Source organism: Gigantopelta aegis, chromosome 10 (assembly GCF_016097555.1).
Source record: "Gigantopelta aegis isolate Gae_Host chromosome 10, Gae_host_genome, whole genome shotgun sequence".
Lineage (NCBI taxonomy): Eukaryota > Metazoa > Mollusca > Gastropoda > Neomphalida > Peltospiridae > Gigantopelta > Gigantopelta aegis.
The window spans coordinates 24885261-24906746 of NC_054708.1; the positions used below are offsets into that span (position 1 = coordinate 24885261).

General features: G+C 35.9%; 1 long non-coding RNA gene across 1 annotated transcript; it reads right to left on the reverse strand.

Annotated features, from left to right (window-relative positions):
• Positions 1-5460: 5460 nt before the first annotated feature.
• LOC121384043 lies at positions 5461-8088 on the reverse strand. Its single transcript, XR_005959332.1, has 3 exons — positions 7945-8088; positions 7641-7833; positions 5461-6768 (listed from the first exon to the last, which is right to left on the reverse strand). It is a non-coding gene; the product is annotated as an uncharacterized LOC121384043 (long non-coding RNA).
• Between the last annotated feature and the right edge of the window lie 13398 nt (positions 8089-21486).

Here is a 21486-nt window from a genome sequence, read left to right on the forward strand (position 1 = left end):
GTCTGTGGGATGGTGCATATAAAAGACCCCTTGCCACTAATGGAAAAATGTAGGTTTTCTCTCTTAGACTACCATATGTTTGACATCTAGTAGCCGATTATTGATAAATCAATGTCCTCTAGTGGTGTCGTTAAACAAAACAAACTTTAGATAGCACGGACTTTGGTGTACCAGCCATAGGGTACTAGTTGGGACGGGGCGATTGATCCCGCAAGCTATCATACCTGAAACAAGAGCTCTACCACTGTGTTACTGACGAATGGAGGTGGGGGGGGGGGGGGGGGGATTAAGTCATCAGCCTACTGTTCGTATCCCAGCATCGACGCCTACACGTGTATGGGGTTTCAACGGATCAGTGGAAAGTTAATTAATTAAGATTAATTAATCATCAAACGTGGAAAGATATAAGACCACCATAGCGACATCTTTATTAGCACTAGCAACTATAACCACTAATCGCTATCAGGTGTATACCCAGGACAGCGTGCTTACACCCTGTATGAATATAAGCACTAAACCGAATCAACGATAAGTTACTGAAACGCTGGTAGCAGGACGTGGTACAACGTACGGCTGATGCGCGATCGATCTAGGATCGATCCCTGTCGGCTATTTCTCGTTCCAGCCAATGCATCACGACTGGTATATCAAAGGCCGTGGTATGTGCTATTCTGTCTGTGGGATGGTGCATATAAAAGATCCTTTGGCAAGGCTCACCCTGGATCAAAAATACCTCTAGCCAAAAAGTTAGCAAAGTCTGCTACTAATGGAAACATGTAGCGGGTGTCTTGTGTCCGAATAACCAAATATTTGACATCCACTAGCCAATTATTAATAAATCAGTGTCCTCTAGTGGTGTCGTTAAACATAACAAACTTTAAGAAACACTCGTTGTGACGGAACATGCTCTTATCTTTTCGCCTGTGGCGATGTTAATTGTTTTAGAGGGCCGTGTGCAGCTTGGTTACGTAATACCCCCGCGCGACGGTGGTAGAGCTGCGTTCCAATATGCACTTAGACCAGGTGTGGAGGCCATGTGGCCAGTAGTTACGTAATAACTCAGGTAGTGCGGTTTACGACCGGGGTATTTCTAGCGAACTGGCGACAGTAAGTCTGGCCATCTAAGAAGAAAATACCGTCTCTGGGAGTTGTGGAAATATCACATGATAGGTGAGGTACCGCGTTGTGCCCCCAGGCGATATTCGCTGTCTCTGAGATTTTTGAATAAATAGATAGGATTTTAGATATATCGGGGAGAAACATTGGAAGCTCCCGGGGAACGTAGTCCGACTGGACTGGTAAATATATTTTTCTGCTCTGTTGTATAACCTTGATGTGATTGATGTGACTTTAAATATTTTAATACTGTATTGTACCAATATTCTTTAGACAGTGTCTCCGGTAATCTGACGAAGTAAATTGTAGGTTTCACTGTTCTAAAATATTAAAGCGTAGCCAGTCATCCTAGAGGACCTAGGTAAACTGTAGGTTATTGACTTTATTGTGATATGTACCAGTATTAATTCTGTATTACAAGGTTACTGAATGAATATTTAAGGGTTAATTAAAAATTAACCAGTTAGGAATAGAGTTGTAATTCCTTTATTAATTAAGTTCCCCTGGCAGCGTTTCTCAATTATCACACGTGTGTGTGTTGTATCACGGTGAAGTGATTAGAATATTGTGTAAACTAGACACCTAGTGATTAACTAATTAAGTGATTAGCTCTGGGTTGTTATTATATTGTTGTTGTTAATTAACTACTGCGGCAAGTACATTTGTCAGCGTAGTGTTAATACAGATTCCAAAGTGTATTGTGTTTTGTTGTGTTTTCTAGTGAACTAAACGTGCTACATATATATATATTTATATACGATCTTATCTCTGATATACCTAGAGCCGAGCCACTCGGGTATTAGACTGCCCGATACAGAGAGATCTAAAAGATATACAGTTAGAAGAGATATTTGGATAATCGTGTTTTATTCAGTTACGGGTATTATAGGATCCCCGTGACACTCGTCATCTTGATTTGGTCATAGAACCCTGTTCTTTTTTGTTTCTTTCTGTATTTAAATCTTGTTTTTCTTTTCTTTAAATCTTTTGTTGTTTTGTCGTTGTCTTTTTTACCTTTCTACTTGTCTGTTACAGGGAATATGTATTATCGGTGTTAAAGTTAAAGGGGGGTGGGGGGGGGGGGGGGGGTGGGGCGTGGGAGTTATAGAAATATTCGGGCAAAAATTATGTGCTAATCTGAGATCCTTTTTACTATAGATTTCCATCATTCTACCCTCAAAATTAGTTGTACATAATCCGTGTAAAAATGCGTAATGATTCGTCTGCAACCCTATATAGCTGTTTGGTAGTAATGCTGATAAGAATAACTGTTGTTATCCAGATTCGGACATTTTCGTTTAATTCGGGCAAAAGTCAGTCTGCCCCCACCCCACTTCTGAATAAAGATAGGACTAATGCTAGGGTTAGGATTCTAACTGCTAGCAGAAGGTTGGCCAACTTTCTGCTGTCACGACTTCTACGACTGTCCAGTTGCTAGTCTAAGTGTTCTTACAATTCGATTATCGTTGTATATAGAGAATAACTAGTTAATGACGCTTGATATAGGCTTTATCCTGTGAAGGTAAGAATGGGAAATTTCCCATTCGTCCTGAACAGGATAAAGCCGATATCAACCGTCATTAACTGGTTATTATTTTTATCCTGCAACCCAACAAATTTGCATTCGAACACAAGCTGTCAGCCGAGTTGTGGCCTGAATCAAGGCTAGTTACTGTACTTGTACATTTCACTGTTTGAGACACAAGCGGACAGCCAGAATCACGTCGATTCGCGCCAGATATCACTTTTGAATATTCTTCCTGTTGTTGTTCGGTGATAGCGCTGTAATTATTTATTGACTGTATATTCTTGTGTCCTGTTATTTGAATGATATCTGTGGGTGGAAAAGTAGTTCCCTTTGTACGTGACGTCAACAGTCATAACATGCTAGTATACTGTTATGACTTTGCTTTAACAGGTCATCACAACAGGCCAGTAGGAACACTGGTTGCAGGATAAAACCCATTAGTAACACGGGCGTTCAGATCCTGATCTAAAGTTATAGGTGTATGATTAGTACCAGTCGATAAAACATGCACCGATACGCGCAACACTATATAGATATATGAACACCGACTATATTATAGCGTAGCGCGCATCGGTGTTCCGTCGATTGGTACTAATCATACACCTACATGTATAACCTCAGACCAGGACCCGAGTTGGGGAAATTGCAAAGCAACCGTGGAGTTGGCCAACTTCGTCATCACAGTTGACAGCCTGAGATTAGCATGACAACAATAAGCAGGCTTGTACCAGATTCAGTTACCATACTTATTAAATGCGAGTTCATATTGTGCCCCCCCCCTAGCTTCAGAGTTGGGGTCAGTCCCCATCGCGAAGCCTATAACAATAAAATATAACAAATATCTCGTTTCATGTATTAAAAATAGCTAAAATAGTTTTAAATTTGTTGCAGCGTTTAAAAACTAGAGTCTGTGACTTAAAACAAATAAAATAACAATATAACAGATTATATATTTATTCATGGTAGATAATAAATAAAATAACAACATAACAGGTTATATATATTTGTTCATGGCAGAGAATAAATAAAATAACAACATAACAGGTTATATATTTGTTCATGGCAGAGAATAAATAAAATAACAACATAACAGGTTATATATTTATTCATGGTAGACAATAAATAAACGTTCATCAACATTTCCAACTTACATAAAATGTAAACTTAATTTATCATTCAAATTCTAATAATTTTATCAAGTTAATACTTCATCCAGTTACAAAAAAGAACGCCTTCCCTCGTATTTAGATCTGCCCTTCCTTAAAGGGACAGTCCTGATTTTACAACTATTGTAAAATGTTTCCGATCAATAGAGCCTTTTCGATGACGTAACATACAAATTAAATACATTTTCGTATGTAAAATATCAGTGTCTGTATTTACAAGATGGGTTTTTTTTAAAGGTTTTTTTCTTAGTCCTAATGCTTGTAGTAGTCCAAACCAGATTTTACCTCCCAATACCTCAAAAATATATATCATGAATTAAAGTAAATATTAAAGTAAAAACATTCGTATACAAACGCAAACACATTCGATATACAGACACTGGTATTCGAAACAAGAAAAATGTATTTATTATGAAATAGTAGTCGCCAACAAGGCTCTGTTATCGCAAACATCTTACAATGCCTGCAAACTCAGGACAGTCCCTTTAATCAAAAGCATCCCCCAATATTGAATAAAACGAAACACCTGATAGACTATCTACCATATTTAAAGCGCTCCCTATTAAAATCTAATTGCACCCTTTTGTCGCTTATTTCGTAAGTCATCATAACAATTTCAGTATTATTCAAAGCAAGTGGCAAACGCTTTCGGAATATAATCAGTAAACCTTTTCTTTTTCAAGTTCAAGTTCTTTATTGCGTTAAGTTTTGCAACTTATCAGCATTATAACAGTGAAATACAATATTATGCACAATAGTGCGGAACATTGGTGGAGAATGACTTACATAAATACATACACATATACAGATAAAAACAATCCATCTATATCTATATATAAACAATCAGCAATATGAGTCACACAAATATAGATATATTAAGTTGTTTGTAGTAATAGCATATCCCTCATTTTGTTCGCCTGTAGTAAATATTTACCACGGTTATTTATCTCATTGTTTGTAGTTGACAATAGCTGTATTAGTTTAAAAGCACTGGGGTTCTTGGAGTAGTATTTCTTAATAAATCTATTTCTTAAAGTTTTGTATTGTGGACACTGAAGAATAAAATGAATCTCATCCTCAATCTCATTAATATTACATAATGTACATACTCTTTGTGTTCTCTCGATATTTTTGTACCTACCAGCTTCAGTAAGCAGTAAACGATAGTGTATACTAGTAATTTAACAGTTGGCCTCAAGCCCACGAAAACAATCCATCATATTTGAAGAAATCATTCAGCTAAATATGGTGCTCCTATTTTCACGTGAACTTGGTAAATCAATATTAGCTTACTCTTATTTAGTTACACCAGGGCCGTAGCTAGCGGGGGGAGGGGGGGGGGGGGAGGTTAAAGAAAAAAAATCCAGAAAACAATTGCAGAAACTTAAAGAACATACTCTTCTTAACCGTTTAAGGAGTTTTAGACTATTAACTACTCAGTTACTCCTCTCCCCCCCCCCCCTCCCCCAAACAAAAAATCCTAGTTACGGCCCTGTACACTATTTATCTTCTATACCAGTAATGAAATATTGACTTTAACCATTTAGTCCAGCCTATTTTAACCAAATATTATGTAAACCCAAAACAAATTAGAACAGAGATGAAACTTTTTTTTTTTTTTTTTTTTGGGGGGGGGGGGGGGGGGGGGGGGGGGGTGTAATTTCCATTTAGAAAGTTATTTAGGGTAACATATTAAAAATCCGCTCTCGAAAATGGGTGCTAAATGAGATTTTTGGGGGTTACAAAGTTAAAAAAAAAAGTATTTTTAAAATCAATTTATAAATTTACATTATGATTAAATTCCTTCTTCATGTTTTTGTTTGTGATTAAAGGGAAAACAAACGCACACAAAATGTTGCTTTCTGGTGTTAAATAAGTAAAATTAGTAATATTTAGAATACAAAAATGCAGAATTGACGGGGCTTGTAACAACATGCTGTGATCTCGAAAATGAGCCATGAAAGGTGCCATTTAACTCAGTCACTACTTTGGGTGAGGTGTTGTAGTATTCATATCTATGGTTCATATTTTGGTTGATACGTCGTGTATAGTAGTTTTAGGCCAATATCTTAACACTGTCACCAATAGTATTTTAATTGGTATAGTCCAACCTATAGAGAAAGTGACATTTTGTGGTATGTCCTAATTATCATAAATTCCAGTTTTTAATTAATGTGTAACTGCCATTTTGAAAAAAATTAGTAATCATGTAGTCATTGTTTGACATATGCAATATCTTTTAGACAAAAAACCTGAATTTAATGTAGGTGAACATGAAAAAATAAGAAAAAAGCAATTAAATTATACCTTTTATATGAAAGTTACACATTACATACCTTGTAGCATGCAAATCACATTTTTGTTGGATAAATACACTATTTATGTGATTACAAACACAATCACAAAGAGTCAGGTTTGAAAAATATGGTTTGCAAACAATGTCAATTTGACATGGTAGAACTGGTGAAAACAGTCCAACAGTCCAAGGGAGATAATCCATCAATGAAAATGCTAGATACCAGAAAACATTAAGCATTGAGGTAGTGCTAGTATTTATGGCCTTCTATTTGGGTTTAATCAACAGATCAGAGGCTGACACATACAGGGTCTTCCACATGGGCAAACTGGAGCAAATGATGAATAGTACATACAACGACCACCGCACTTTGTCTCCAGAATGCCATGGTCAACTGATGTGGGACTTCCCCGTAGAAAAAAGAAGGGGTGTGTGCACTCAGCAGCATTTGTGCTGTAACATTTGTACATACCACTCTGGTATGTACAACTTGTACACAGAGGTGGACAATCCAAAGCAAAAGTGTCCAGGTCGTAAGGCAGCTCAGCCAAATGTGTCAGTGCAGATTGGTCTAACGAAAATGTCCATTGGTGTTCAAAACTTCCGGCTCCTGTGTCTCTGCATGAACATACCAGCACCATCTGTTGCGGGGTGTCAAATAACTGCAAACAAAGTATGTGACACTATTACAAACAGTAACAAAAGCGACATGCAGGCTAGGAGAAGCAATCTTAAAACAATAAACACTATCAGGAGTTGCCAACCAAATGCAGTAAATTTACAATGTGATGGCATGTACAACAATCCATTATATTCTGGGGTTGGAAAGACTCCCCTTTCCAACCTGCCACTCAGGTGGTCTACACAGCAACAGAACACAACACATCACACAGGCAAGTGTTGGCTATTGCTACGAAAAATAAATTATGCTCCAAACGTCACAGCATTAGTCAATCACATACATGTCTGAATGATCCAACATGCTCTCGCAATATCCCAAAGACAATGTCCATTGGAGATGAAACAACTTGGGCTAAGGACTGTTTAACTGATTTAAAAAATGACGGTCTTGAGATGCATTACATGATGACAGGACAGACCCGGATGCTAAAGGTTTTAAAGATGCTGAAGAGTTATACAAGCAAAATGTTACCGACATCGAACCACAAATGTTAATCGACACACAACATGTTTCGGAAAATCATCGCAAGTTTGTTAAAGGTGGAAAATTTGTTGAAAATATGATGCCAGGACGGACAATATCTGACAAAAAGAAATTACAGATCAAATTCTCCAATGACATTGCTTTTAGGTGCCAGGCAGAGTATGAACAGGCTGATAGAATACACGCTGGAAACATTCCAAAATCCATGCATGCACTGTCATACACATCCGATGCCATTGCAGCCTGTTATCAAGGCAATCACAACAAATGTATAAAACATTCATTTGTCCAAAATGTTACAAATGACTAAATTTAATACAAACACACAAAAATCTGAGGCTGTCAATAAAAGCATTAGAAAATCATTACCAAAACAGACAAGTTTCAGCAGAAACCTCTCGAGGAGGGCACACAGTGCAGTGTACAGCATCAATAATGAGCCTGTAGACTCTACAGTGTAGAGTCATTAGTTAAGTTGTCAAGGGATATGGGATGTTCATTCTCATCGGGTAGTAAGGTCATTTCAGTTTTGCACAAAGTCGAACACAACAGAACTCTGCAACTAAATAGAAACAAAACAATGACATATAAAATTAAAAGATGTCAGAAAAGAAAGGTTCTGTATGCACTGTATGAAAAACACCAAGAAGAAAAAAATATTAAAAACAATTACATGTTAAAAAATCACGCTTCGACCTCCAAAGTTGAACATAATTACGCAAAATCTAAAAAGTATCCCCACAAGTTACAATAACACACACAATTCTCGGAACCGAACATACGGGTACTTCGACCCCTGGCCGCCATTGTTTATCACGTGACGCGGTGAAGCTTCTCCTTAGTTACGTATGGTTTGATAGTGAAATGAGGCAACTTTTGTCGATCATTTACAACAGTTAACGGTCACGATGCCTAACACATGTTGTGCAGTTGGCTGCGTAAACTATAACATGATGTTAAAAAAAATATCGTTTTACAAATTTCCAAAAGAAGAGACTAGGCGCCGCTTGTGGGTAGGGTCATTAAAACGACAAATCTGATGGAATTCCATGGATTCCCTCACAGAATGTGACTACGTTGACTTTAATGTTGTTGCTTGTTGACACCAACAGTTATTAATTTAGCAAACAAAATGGTTAAAGCATGTGCAGTGATAAAAATCCCACATTATACTGTAAATAAAATACACAATTCCATCATCTTCCTTGAAAACCCCCCCAACAAAACGATGCATCCAGTTCTTGAATAAAGAGTATATTCCTTTATCATTAAATTTGTGTGGTCTTTATTTTTCATTTAATCTTAGTTGCTTGGATATTATCTATACTTGTATTTATTTTGCCATACCACAGCTACTACATCTTATTTATTTATTTTTTAATTTTAAAATAAAAGTTTATACTGCTAAATTACACATATAATAATTATAATATAGGCCTAAATTCTTGTTTAAAACTTTAATTATTAATACATTTTTTTACAAATGTGTCTGTAGCAGGCCTGCAGTAAGAAAATATAGGTCGTCCCCCCCCCCCCCACCTCTCTCCGTGTGTTTAGTATTTACTTTGGTGCAGAGGGTAAATAATGTGTGTGTGCCTTTGTTTCAGTATATATATATATATGCCAAATTTCTAGGGAAATCACTAATGTGTGTGTGTGTGTGTGTGTGTGTGTATATATATATATGTATACATATACATACATACAATATATATATATATACATACATACATACATACATATATACACACACACACATTAGTGATTTCCCTAGAAATTTGTCAAGGCATGGTAGACCAAACACTTTTGGGACATTTTCACCATTTTCGGGGCACTTTTTTTCATTAAAAATACACAAAAATTAATTGAAATAAACATTAATGTAATTTATGTGCTTGCTTTAATAAATGAATGGCAAAAGATGTAAAAGGCATATTTTATTAATTAATAATACCTTTTTGGGTGTTTTATAAAGGCAATTTTAGAATTAATTAGTGAAAAAGGCTTATTTAATCTCAGGGCAGCATGGTGCTGATTACGGCAAGATGGTGCTAGACTATTGAGGCATGGTGCTGCACCATGCTAAAACAAGCTAGGGAAAACACTACACATACATATACATAAATCTAAAAATACATTAAAAATCTATTCTATTGTGGATCAATGTAATTTGGTGGTTGTGGTACATTTGTAAATTTTACTTGTTCAAGTTAGAGGACTTACCTTTTTACATATATATGTAGTTTCATGGTATTCTACAGTTCAGTGTGTGTGTGTTTGTGTGTGTGTTTGTGTGTGTAATCTGCTTTAGAAATTACCTGCAATAAAATGAATGGTCAACTGCCATATCTGATATTTGTTTTCTATTTGGAAACACTGTTTGACATGGAGAATATAGCATTTAACTATCTCATTCATATATTTTCCTTGAATATGCTACATAAGTGTATCTACATGAGGTAATTTAACCCGGGTTAAAAGCAACTTAGGTTAAATATGTGTAGTCTAGTAGAAGGCATACCGATATAGATCAGTTTATTAACAACCATATTTGCCTCCTTTCTCCAGCTGTATACTATTAAAAATTAGTTTTGTAGATATTACTTAAATTGAACTGCAATAACAATTCCAATACAGCACAAGACTGAACAAGAAAATATCTGCAATATCTATTGTGACTAGATATAAAACAACACCAATATTATACATATATATATTAACCATTATTTACTCAGGTAAGTTTTTGTGTTTTATTACTAAATATACCAGGTTAAACCCTATTATTAAAACATTTGCATGTTTGTTCGACGAGGTAACACTTATGTTTTATTAGGTTGTAGACCTCGACATGAAAATAACTGAGGGAACTGATTATTTGCTCCCTAATGTAGTTTATGGGGGGCAATTTAAAATATTACCATATTGATACTACATGTATATAAATTCACATGCCAAAGGGAACTATATATTATTCTCCTTGAACTAATTTCAGGTGTGATGGGCAAGTAGAGAGAGATATTGCTCCCCCTAGATGTCAAGGTCTGAGGATGGCTATATTTTATTATTGCTTTTTTTTTTTTGCCTGCATTCAACCGGTAAGGAAGGGCAACATCATGTGGTAATTTTGCAATCTGTAAAAACAAAAGCATTTCATTATTTCAAAAAACTATTTTGTTTTAAGAATAAAAGAATGTATTCAGTGGAACATTATAACTGTTGCCATTACATCTATATAAGATATGACAATAATACTATTGCAATTTTGAAGTTGTAAAGTAACAACTTTGCCATTGTTTAATTATTACATATTATTTGGAAATAAAATAATTATTAAATCATAAAAATAATTAACTTAATCATGCATACAAATTTTATTATAAATACAAATTATATATTTTGTAGCCCACATCATAATTATTATATTAATAATTATCTTATCATTTCAAAATTGTAAAAAAAAATAATTAACATTAACTGAAAATTGCATCAACAAAAATTATATTCTGCCCAACCTACCCTGTCCCCTCGACATTCAAAGTACACGGAAACACATCGGTACTAAATATAGATTATACTAATTCAGATTCCCGTTGTTCGTTTCTCTTATATGGCAACCCAAGCTGTTATAATACACATAAGACGTATTGCAACTATGTGTTAGCTACAGAAAATAAATGACAATATGGAAGGCATGTAAAAAGTTAATATGATAACTTTATTCTATGTAAACCAGTAATCACTAAGGCTTTGCTTCACCCCCAAAGACCCGGATGATCGGTAACTAGGCCGTGTGACGTCACGCCGGTTTCGAGAATTAAGAAAACAACCACAGACTAACACTACCTCACAACAGACAGTGTGGTGTATGTCCCTTGAGACACGGGCCCTGGTGTTTGCAATTAATTCTATCACTCTTATTTGCATGTCTTTCTAATGTCAAATATTCGGCATTTATGCACTGCCTATTGCGACACAAATGAGATTTCAAGCACTCTTTTATAAACTGCCATATCAGATGGCCATTTCTGGTGTCTTATCATATATGCCAGTCTGTTAGCTTTCTCTATTTTGGGTGCAGGGGTGTTAGGCCAATATAATGTACTTTCTGGCGGCCATATCCATTGGCATTCATGGAACCTAACCACATGCTACATGCATGTTCACCTACATTAAATTCAGTTTTTTTTGTCTAAAAGATGTTCAAACAATGACTCCATGATTACTAATTAATAGAAAATGGCAGTTACACATCAATTAAAAACTGGAATTTATGATAATTAGGACATACCACAAAATGTCACTTTCTCTATAGGTTGGGACTATACCAATTAAAATACTATTGGTGACAGTGTTAAGATATTGGCCTAAAACTACTATACACGACGTATCAACCAAAATATGAACCATATATATGAATACTACAACACCTCACCGAAAGCAGTGACTGAGTTAAATGGCACCTTTCATGGCTCATTTTCGAGATCACAGGATGTTGTTACAAGCCCCGTCAATTCCGCCCAAAATGGTAGTGCTTAGTTTTACAGGCACCCCGTGTATGTTTCAAGCACAAGTGTGCCCGACACACTGGTACTGCACACAATAAAAGTCCATACATTTATTACCTACATTATAACTACATAAAACTGTACTTGATGCAAGCAACCACTGTTAACATTTATCACCAATGGCAGCACTGACGGCTTTAACTCCTCCATTAAAATTTCGGGTCACTTCGAACTTTGACCCAGCCGAGATGCTATTTGCATGGTGGAGTACTACCTATAAGCAGAACTGCACTGTTTCAGAGAGTGTCGAATCACCTGTTTTTGGTGAATGGCAGGTTCACATGTTTTATAAAATAAAGTATTAAGTTGACAGCAATGTTCCATTTGGAGTCCGGCGCTTATGAAAGTGCATATGACAATGTTCGTAACTACATAATAAAATAATATGAAATGTAATGTTGTGTTTTTCTTTTGTGTATTCAAGGAGTACAGTTGAAGATAAGGGTTTTATAGAGTATTTTCTGTCAGGCATCCAAATTTTGGGCATATGTCAAATTTTGTGACCTCTTTTACCTCTGGTGACCTACTTAATGAAAATAATTGCACGATACCTCATTTAAACTGTAGTACCCATCAAGACAAACATTTTGATCGGTAATTTGTGGAAAACGGATCATTGGTCATCAAGAAATTATATTTTACATTTGCCCTACCCCACAGTTGAACTGATTCAAACTCACGCAAGTGCCTTACTTCAAAGTGTGAATACTACCACTAAGCTGTGAGTTCTGAAGGTCTATCAAGTGATTTCATTATCTATAGGCATAGGGCTTTCAGAAAAACATTGGTAGACTTTTCCCACCCAGGTGGTACCAATATCTGGTCTGGCTCATGGACTAATACTGTTTAACTATTAACATTGGATAATACAGCATTAACAATAAAATAAATTATCAACTTACACCAAGGTAGATAATCAAATCTGGAAAAAATGGTTCTAAATCTAGTGTACACTTAAAATACACTTCATGGGAGCAAACTGAGTGATTCCTTAAAAAAAATTTTGACCTGGAAACCTAAAGATATGTTTAACAAGCTTATTGTTATGTATAAATGAGAACAGAAGCCACAATAGTGACCAAAATTTTAATTATGGCTTTGGTAAGCTTTTTCTTCAAATTAAAATTTTTTTTTTCCTGAAACTACAAATTTGTCTAAAATATGATTTAATTAATACCCTATAAATATGTCAAAAGGACAATAAAAATCAAGGTCTTTAAAATGTTGAGCTTTCAGAAGTACATACATGAAACATTAACTATGTTTATGGAAATTAAAGACATTAACCCAATATTGGCACATGTTATTTTTAATATAAAAATAAATTTCTATTAAAATCTACATGTAAGTTCAGGTTGCCTAGATATATTACCATATTTAAGAGCAGTTGTATATGGCAAGTCAAACACCATGTAAATAAAAATATTCAAAACTATTTTTTTTTTTACAACCAACACACTCACATTTATAACCAATCACAGGACTTGTGATGTTAACTTCTCTATCAAAATGTCGGTGCACCTCAAACTTCGACCAAGCCAGAAATTAACTGATTTAGTGCTACCTATACAGATAACATACATTTTTTAAAAGGTGGCTAATCATGTATTTTTATGACAACCAGGATCTGGTGTCTTCTGACTTAAACTGCCAACCTCACTGAAACTGTTGTTTCTACAGTGCAACCTAATTTAATGTACACCTCACAAAGCACATGTATTTTGTACAGTTTTGTACAAATACGTACAATATGTCATATTTGAAACAAAAATATTAAAAAAAGAAAAAATCCTCCTGAAGATACTTACTTTTAGATGTGTGTGTGTGCTCAGCTATATATGTAGAGACAACATGGGTATTCAGAGTATCTCAACTCCTTAAACTTATTCTATTGAAACACACGTACTTGACTGACCCGTACATTATGAAGACCTCAACAGGCACATCAAAGAAATATCAGCAGTGTTCGAGATTAAACATTTTGGGCAGTATCCCAGTTGGATACTAACATTTCAAAATCTGGTAACCCACCTGAGAATTTAGTATGCCACTTAAATGAAATTCATAAATAGCATCATAACAAAGTTGCACGACAAATGTCCTCGTTCCCAGTCTATTGCTACATCACAATCAAAATCACGGAATTTGTGATATTAGAAATCAAACTGAATTAGCAAAAAGATTTGCTGTATTTACTTTTGAGTAATTTGGAATTAAATTAATATTTAGCAGTAATCTATAAGTGTTTCTGATATTACTGATGATAAACCTACCTGTATCAATTTTCTGCAGATGTGAAATCGATACCTCAAATAAAATTTGAAGTGAGAAAACATCCAATAAAAACAATAGCGACTTAGCGGTTCCCAGGCTATTGCTACGCCGCTATTGCTCCAGTGCAGCATTAGACTGGGTACAAGTTGGGGGGTGGGGTGTATTGTTATGGCATAGCATTAGACTGGGTACGAGCTCGAAAATACATGTACTTTTACTTAACTTACCAGAAAATGACTTACATTTCTTTAGTGAAAACTAAAAACGCAAGATTAAAAAAAGCCAACAACATTATATGGTATCCCGGTGGGATATTGGGTTCTTGAAGTATGGTATCCAAAATTAAATTCTGGTATCCCTGGGATATCGGGATACCGTCAATCTCAAACACTGATCAGTGTTAAAAAAATACAATGTCTGAGGAAGAAAAAATGAACATGACTGCATCTGTATGAAGTAATGACTTAATGTCCTGCACATCACTGTTGGGGGGAAATTCTGTATACTGAGTGTGGGTATCTTCAATTTACTATGTGTTGGAATTTCAAATCCATCAGGGATGCAGATTTTCAAAATGGACCATCAAAACCATTAGCAGCCACCAATATTCCTGACTATATTTTATGTATACCGGCCCTACTATATATAGTTGGAGGTTTTAAATATTCGTGATATCTGGAATATTCATGCATGCAGCTTTCACCTATTTTTTGTTATTAATTACTAAAAAAACCCTGTTTTTAAATGACATAATTACCCGAACATCTATTTTATTGCATTATTTTCTAATCCAGATCAATACAATATGTATATTGGATGTATTCCTACAATCTGTAATCCAGCATACTATTTAGCTATTAACATTGGATAATACAGCATTAACAATAAAATAAATTATCAACTTACACCAAGGTAGATAATCAAATCTGGAATAAATGGTTCTAAATTTAGTGTACACTTAAAATACACTTCATGGGAGCAAACTAAGTGATTCCTTAAAAAAAAAAAATTGACCTGGAGACCTAAAGATATGTTTAACAAGCTTATTGTTATGTATAAATGAGAACAGAAGCCACAATAGTGACCAAAATTTTAATTGTGGCTTTGGTAAACTTTTTCTTGAAATTAAAATTAATTTTTTCCTGAAACAACAAATTTGTCTAAAATATGATTTAGCACCCTATAAATATGTCAAAAGGACAATAAAAATCAAGGTCTTTAAAAATGTATGCTTTCAGAAGTACATGTACATACATGAAACATTAACTATGTTTATGGAAATTAAAGACATTAACCCAATATATTGGCACGTTATTTTTAGTATAAAAATAAATTGCAATAAAAATCTAAGTTCAGATTGCGTAGATATATTACCATATTTAAGAGCAGTTATATATGGCAAGTGAAACACCATGTAAATAAAAATATTCAAATCTTTATAGTATGAATTATAGGCCAAAACCAACTTTTCCTCGGTGCTAATTTTTATTCAAACTCCATTCTGAGCCAATGTGCACAGTAATTATTGTCAAGGTCATTTTGAACTTGCATGGCCGAGTGACGGCTAATTAATCAAATAGTATAGTTTAATTTAATTAAATCACAAAAATCATAATGTTTTTTATTATATACACTGAATATGTGCTATAGGTTGGACTATATGCAAGATACTCCCGTCGTCAATACGAGAGCAAGAGTGCTATTGACAAGCATGGACATTCCACCACCGTGTCGAAGCAGCATGCAGAGAACATCATACAAGGTATCAACGGCTGTAACAGATCTAAATGAAAAAGACCTGGCACAAAAAGTTGAGCTACTGAAAGAGATTAACATGAAACGTGGAAATGAAAGTGATGAAATTAACATAGCCATGGATGGGGATGGGAGATACAACTCCACGACAACAACAAGTCGGAAGAAACTGGGCCAGAATGCATCACAAGCTATAGGACTTGCGTGTGAAACAATGACTGAAAGAAAATTCATTGTAAGTGCCTGCTTCCAGAATAAACTTTGTTGGACCAGAGCCTGGTTAAGAAACAAAGGTATTCATGCAACGTGTCCCGGTGGTCATCTTGACTGCACAGCAAACTTGCCGCCATTTGCTCCGCTGTCGGAATATGAGATGGGAAAAGATATCGGAACAGACTTGGCTCTACAAGGTATTCTCATAAAATATGTCACAACAGATGGAGATTTCAGATCATCTGCTGGAGTTGATAGTGCTTTGAAACTTCTAGATCCAATGTGGACCATATGTACTGGGTTCGGATGCCAGTCGAGGCATGGGATTTTTAATCCAGATACCGACTCCAAATCCTATCGGAGGCCGGACTCGGGATAGGCGTGTTCGAAACCCTAGTGGTATATGGACACGTTAAACAAGTTACTAAGCTAAGCTAAGCAAATTTAGACGTCATAACAGATATTTGGTAAACTTTCCTTGTTGAGTATATATACGTTTGCAGTAAAACACACAATTATAAAACGAACTATCAAGGATGTTGAAAAAACGATTACTTAGACATTTCATTGCATGCAACTTCATTTGACACCAGTCATCTTGCTAATAACAGAGATGTATGTCTTTTAGCTGTGTCTTCAGCTGTTATCAATCCACTGATAGATATCTTTCAATTATAATTCAATTCTTCACCAAAACAATTATAAACCAAACTATCCAAAATCAAGAAGGGAGGTAACTTACCATTAAAATGCTTCACTTGTGACAGCTACACCTTCAACTGTCACCAGCCCGATGATAAATATCTTCCATCTCTTGATTCCACACGTCAACTAAAAAAAAAAAGGTAGAAAACATCAAACATAACAATGAAATTTTCAAGCAAAACACACAACAATCAAACAATGAAATTTTCAAGCAAAACACACAATTATAAAACAAACTATCAAGAATACTGTAAAACGACGGACGGATGGACGGAGGGAGGGAGGGAGGGAGTAACGGAGGGAGGGAGGGAGGGACAAGTATTTATCTTTTCCGGCGGAACAATTCGAACTGAATGCATGAGGAAAAAATGGCTGTCAAAGGACAAACTTTATTCAATATCACTTAGCTTCATCTGTCGCAAGGATGTTGATGAAATCTTCCAACTCTCGTAACCATGCCTCCAGCTGTCACCAGCCCGATGATAAGTATCTTCCATCTCTTGATTCCACACGTCAACTAAAAGACAACAATTTTGTAGAAAACATTCCTCAACAATAATAATATACTCAACAACGAAAGTTTAGCTAATGTTAAAAGAAATGGCATACCATTTATAAATGAACCTATTCTTATGAATTAGTATTCACATCTGAGATGTTTACCATTTACAAACAACATAAACTCATCAACCTTTGCGGCTGGTAGGTACTGGGTTCGGATGCCAGTCGAGACATGGGATTTTTAATCCAGATACCGACTCCAAACCCTGAGTGAGTGCCCCGCAAGGCTCAGTGGGTAGTTGTAAACCACTTGCACCGACCAGCGATCCTTGACTGGTTCAACAAAGGCCATGGTTTGTGCTATCCTGCCTGTGGGAAGCGCAAATAAAAGATCCCTTGCTGCCTGTCGTAAAACAGTAGCCTATATGGCGACAGCGGGTTTCCTCTGAAAAACAGTGTCAGAATGACCATATGTTTGACGTCCAAGAGCCGATGATAAGATAAAAAAAACAATCAATGTGCTCTAGGTGACGTTGTTAAATAAAACAGACTTTTGTTCTTTCTTTTTTTTCATCAACCTTTGCCTCAACACAACAGGAGGACCTGGTTTTCTTTTAATTTTATTCAACCATGGCAAATTTAGACGTCATAACAGATATTTGCTAAACTTTCCTTGTTGAGTATATATACGTTTGCAGTAAAACACACAATTATAAAACGAACTAACAAGGATGTTGAAAAAACGATTACTTAGACATTTCATTGCATGCAACTTCATTTGACATCAGTCATCTTGCTAATAACAGAGATGTATGTCTTTTAGCTGTGTCTTCAGCTGTTATCAATCCACTGATATACATCTTTCAATTATAATTCAATTCTTCACCAAAACAATTATAAACCAAACTATCCAAAATCAAGAAGGGAGGTAACTTACCATTAAAATGCTTCACTTGTGACAGCTACACCTTCAACTGTCACCAGCCCGATGATAAATATCTTCCATCTCTTGATTCCACACGTCAACTGAAAAAAGGTAGAAAACATCAGTGAACAATAACAATGAAATTTTCAAGAAAAATTAATCCAGATACCGACTCCAAACCCTGAGTGAGTGCCCCGCAAGGCTCAGTGGGTAGGTGTAAACCACTTGCACCGACCAGCGATCCATGACTGGTTCAGCAAAGGCCATGGTTTGTGCTATCCTGCCTGTGGGAAGTGCAAATAAAAGATGCCTTGCTGCCTGTCGTAAAACAGTAGCATATGTGGCCACAGCGGGTTTCCTCTGAAAAACAGTGTCAGAATGACCATATGTTTGACGTCCAAGAGACGATGATAAGATAAAAAAAACAATCAATGTGCTGTAGGTGGCGTTGTTAAATAAAACAAACTTTTGTTGTTTCTTTTTTTAATCAACCTTTGCCTCAACACAACATGAGGACCTGGTTTTCTTTTAAGTTTATTCAACCATGGCAAATTTAGACGTCATAACAGATATTTGCTAAACTTTCCTTGTTGAGTATATATACGTTTGCAGTAAAACACACAATTATAAAACGAACTAACAAGGATGTTGAAAAAACGATTACTTAGACATTTCATTGCATGCAACTTCATTTGACATCAGTCATCTTGCTAATAACAGAGATGTATGTCTTTTAGCTGTGTCTTCAGCTGTTATCAATCCACTGATAGATATCTTTCAATTATAATTCAATTCTTCACCAAAACAATTATAAACCAAACTATCCAAAATCAAGAAGGGAGGTAACTTACCATTAAAATGCTTCACTTGTGACAGCTACACCTTCAACTGTCACCAGCCCGATGATAAATATCCTCCATCTCTTGATTCCACACGTCAACTAACAAAAAAGGTAGAAAACATCAGTCAACAATAACAATGAAATTTTCAAGCAAAACACACAATTATAAAACAAACTATCAAACAATAACTAAGAAATTTTCAAGCAAAACACACAATTATAAAACAAACTATCAAGAATACTGTAAAACGACGGACGGACTGACGGACGGATGGACGGAGGGAGGGCGGGAGGGAGGGAGTAACGGAGGGAGGGAGGGACAAGTATTTATCTTTTCCGGCGGAACAATTCGAACTGAATGCATGAAGAAAAAATGGCTGTCAAAGGACAAACTTTATTCAAAATCACTTAGCTTCATCTGTCGCAAGGATGTTGATGAAATCTTCCAACTCTCGTAACCATGCCTTCAGCTGTCACCAGCCCGATGATAAGTATCTTCCATCTCTTGATTCCACACGTCAACTAAAAGACAACAATTTTGTAGAAAACATTCCTCAACAATAATAATATATTCAACAACGAAAGTTTAGCTAATGTTAAAAGAAATGGCATACCATTTATAAATGAACCTATTTTTATGAATTAGTATTCACATCTGAGATGTTTACCATTTACAAACAACATAAACTCATCAACCTTTGCGGCTGGTAGGTACTGGGTTCGGATGCCAGTCGAGGCATGGGATTTTTAATCCAGATACCGACTCCAAACCCTGAGTGAGTGCCCCGCAAGGCTCAGTGGGTAGTTGTAAACCACTTGCACCGACCAGCGATCCTTGACTGGTTCAACAAAGGCCATGGTTTGTGCTATCCTGCCTGTGGGAAGCGCAAATAAAAGATGCCTTGCTGCCTGAGGTAAAAAACAGTAGCCTATGTGGCGACAGCGGGTTTCCTCTGAAAAACAGTGTCAGAATGACCATATGTTTGACGTCCAAGAGCCGATGATAAGATAAAAAAAACAATCAATGTGCTCTAGGTGGCATTGTTAAATAAAACAAACTTTTGTTCTTTTTTTTTTTTCATCAACCTTTGCCTCAACACAACAGGAGGACCTGGTTTTCTTTTAATTTTATTCAACCATGGCAAATTTAGACGTCATAACAGATATTTGCTAAACTTTCCTTGTTGAGTATATATACGTTTGCAGTAAAACACACAATTATAAAACGAACTAACAAGGATGTTGAAAAAACGATTACTTAGATATTTCATTACATGCAACTTCATTTGACATCAGTCATCTTGCTAATAACAGAGATGTATGTCTTTTAGCTGTGTCTTCAGCTGTTATCAATCCACTGATATACATCTTTCAATTATAATTCAATTCTTCACCAAAACAATTATAAACCAAACTATCCAAAATCAAGAAGGGAGGTAACTTACCATTAAAATGCTTCACTTGTGACAGCTACACCTTCAACTGTCACCAGCCCGATGATAAATATCTTCCATCTCTTGATTCCACACGTCAACTAAAAAAAAAGGTAGAAAACATCAGTCAACAATAACAATGAAATTTTCAAGCAAAACACACAATTATAAAACAAACTATCAAACAATAACTAAGAAATTTTCAAGCAAAACACACAATTATAAAACAAACTATCAAACAATAACAATGAAATTTTCAAGCAAAACACACAATTATAAAACAAACTATCAAGAATACTGTAAAATGACGGACGGACTGACGGACGGATGGACGGAGGGAGGGAGTAACGGAGGGAGGGAGGGAGGGAGGGAGGGAGGGACAAGTATTTATCTTTTCCGGCGGAACAATTCGAACTGAATGCATGAGGAAAAAATGGCTGTCAAAGGACAAACTTTATTCAATATCACTTAGCTTCATCTGTCGCAAGGATGTTGATGAAATCTTCCAACTCTCGTAACCATGCCTCCAGCTGTCACCAGGCCGATGATAAGTATCTTCCATCTCTTGATTCCACACGTCAACTAAAAGACAACAATTTTGTAGAAAACATTCCTCAACAATAATAATATACTCAACAACGAAAGTTTAGCTAATGTTAAAAGAAATGGCAAACCATTTATAAATGAACCTATTTTTATGAATTAGTATTCACATCTGAGATGTTTACCATTTACAAACAACATAAACTCATGAACCTTTGTGGCTGGTAGGTACTGGGTTCGGATGCCAGTCGAGGCATGGGATTTTTAATCCAGATACCGACTCCAAACCCTGAGTGAGTGCCCCGCAAGGCTCAGTGGGTAGTTGTAAACCACTTGCACCGACCAGCGATCCATGACTGGTTCAACAAAGGCCATGGTTTGTGCTATCCTGCCTGTGGGAAGCGCAAATAAAAGATGCCTTGCTGCCTGTCGTAAAACAGTAGCCTATGTGGAGACAGCT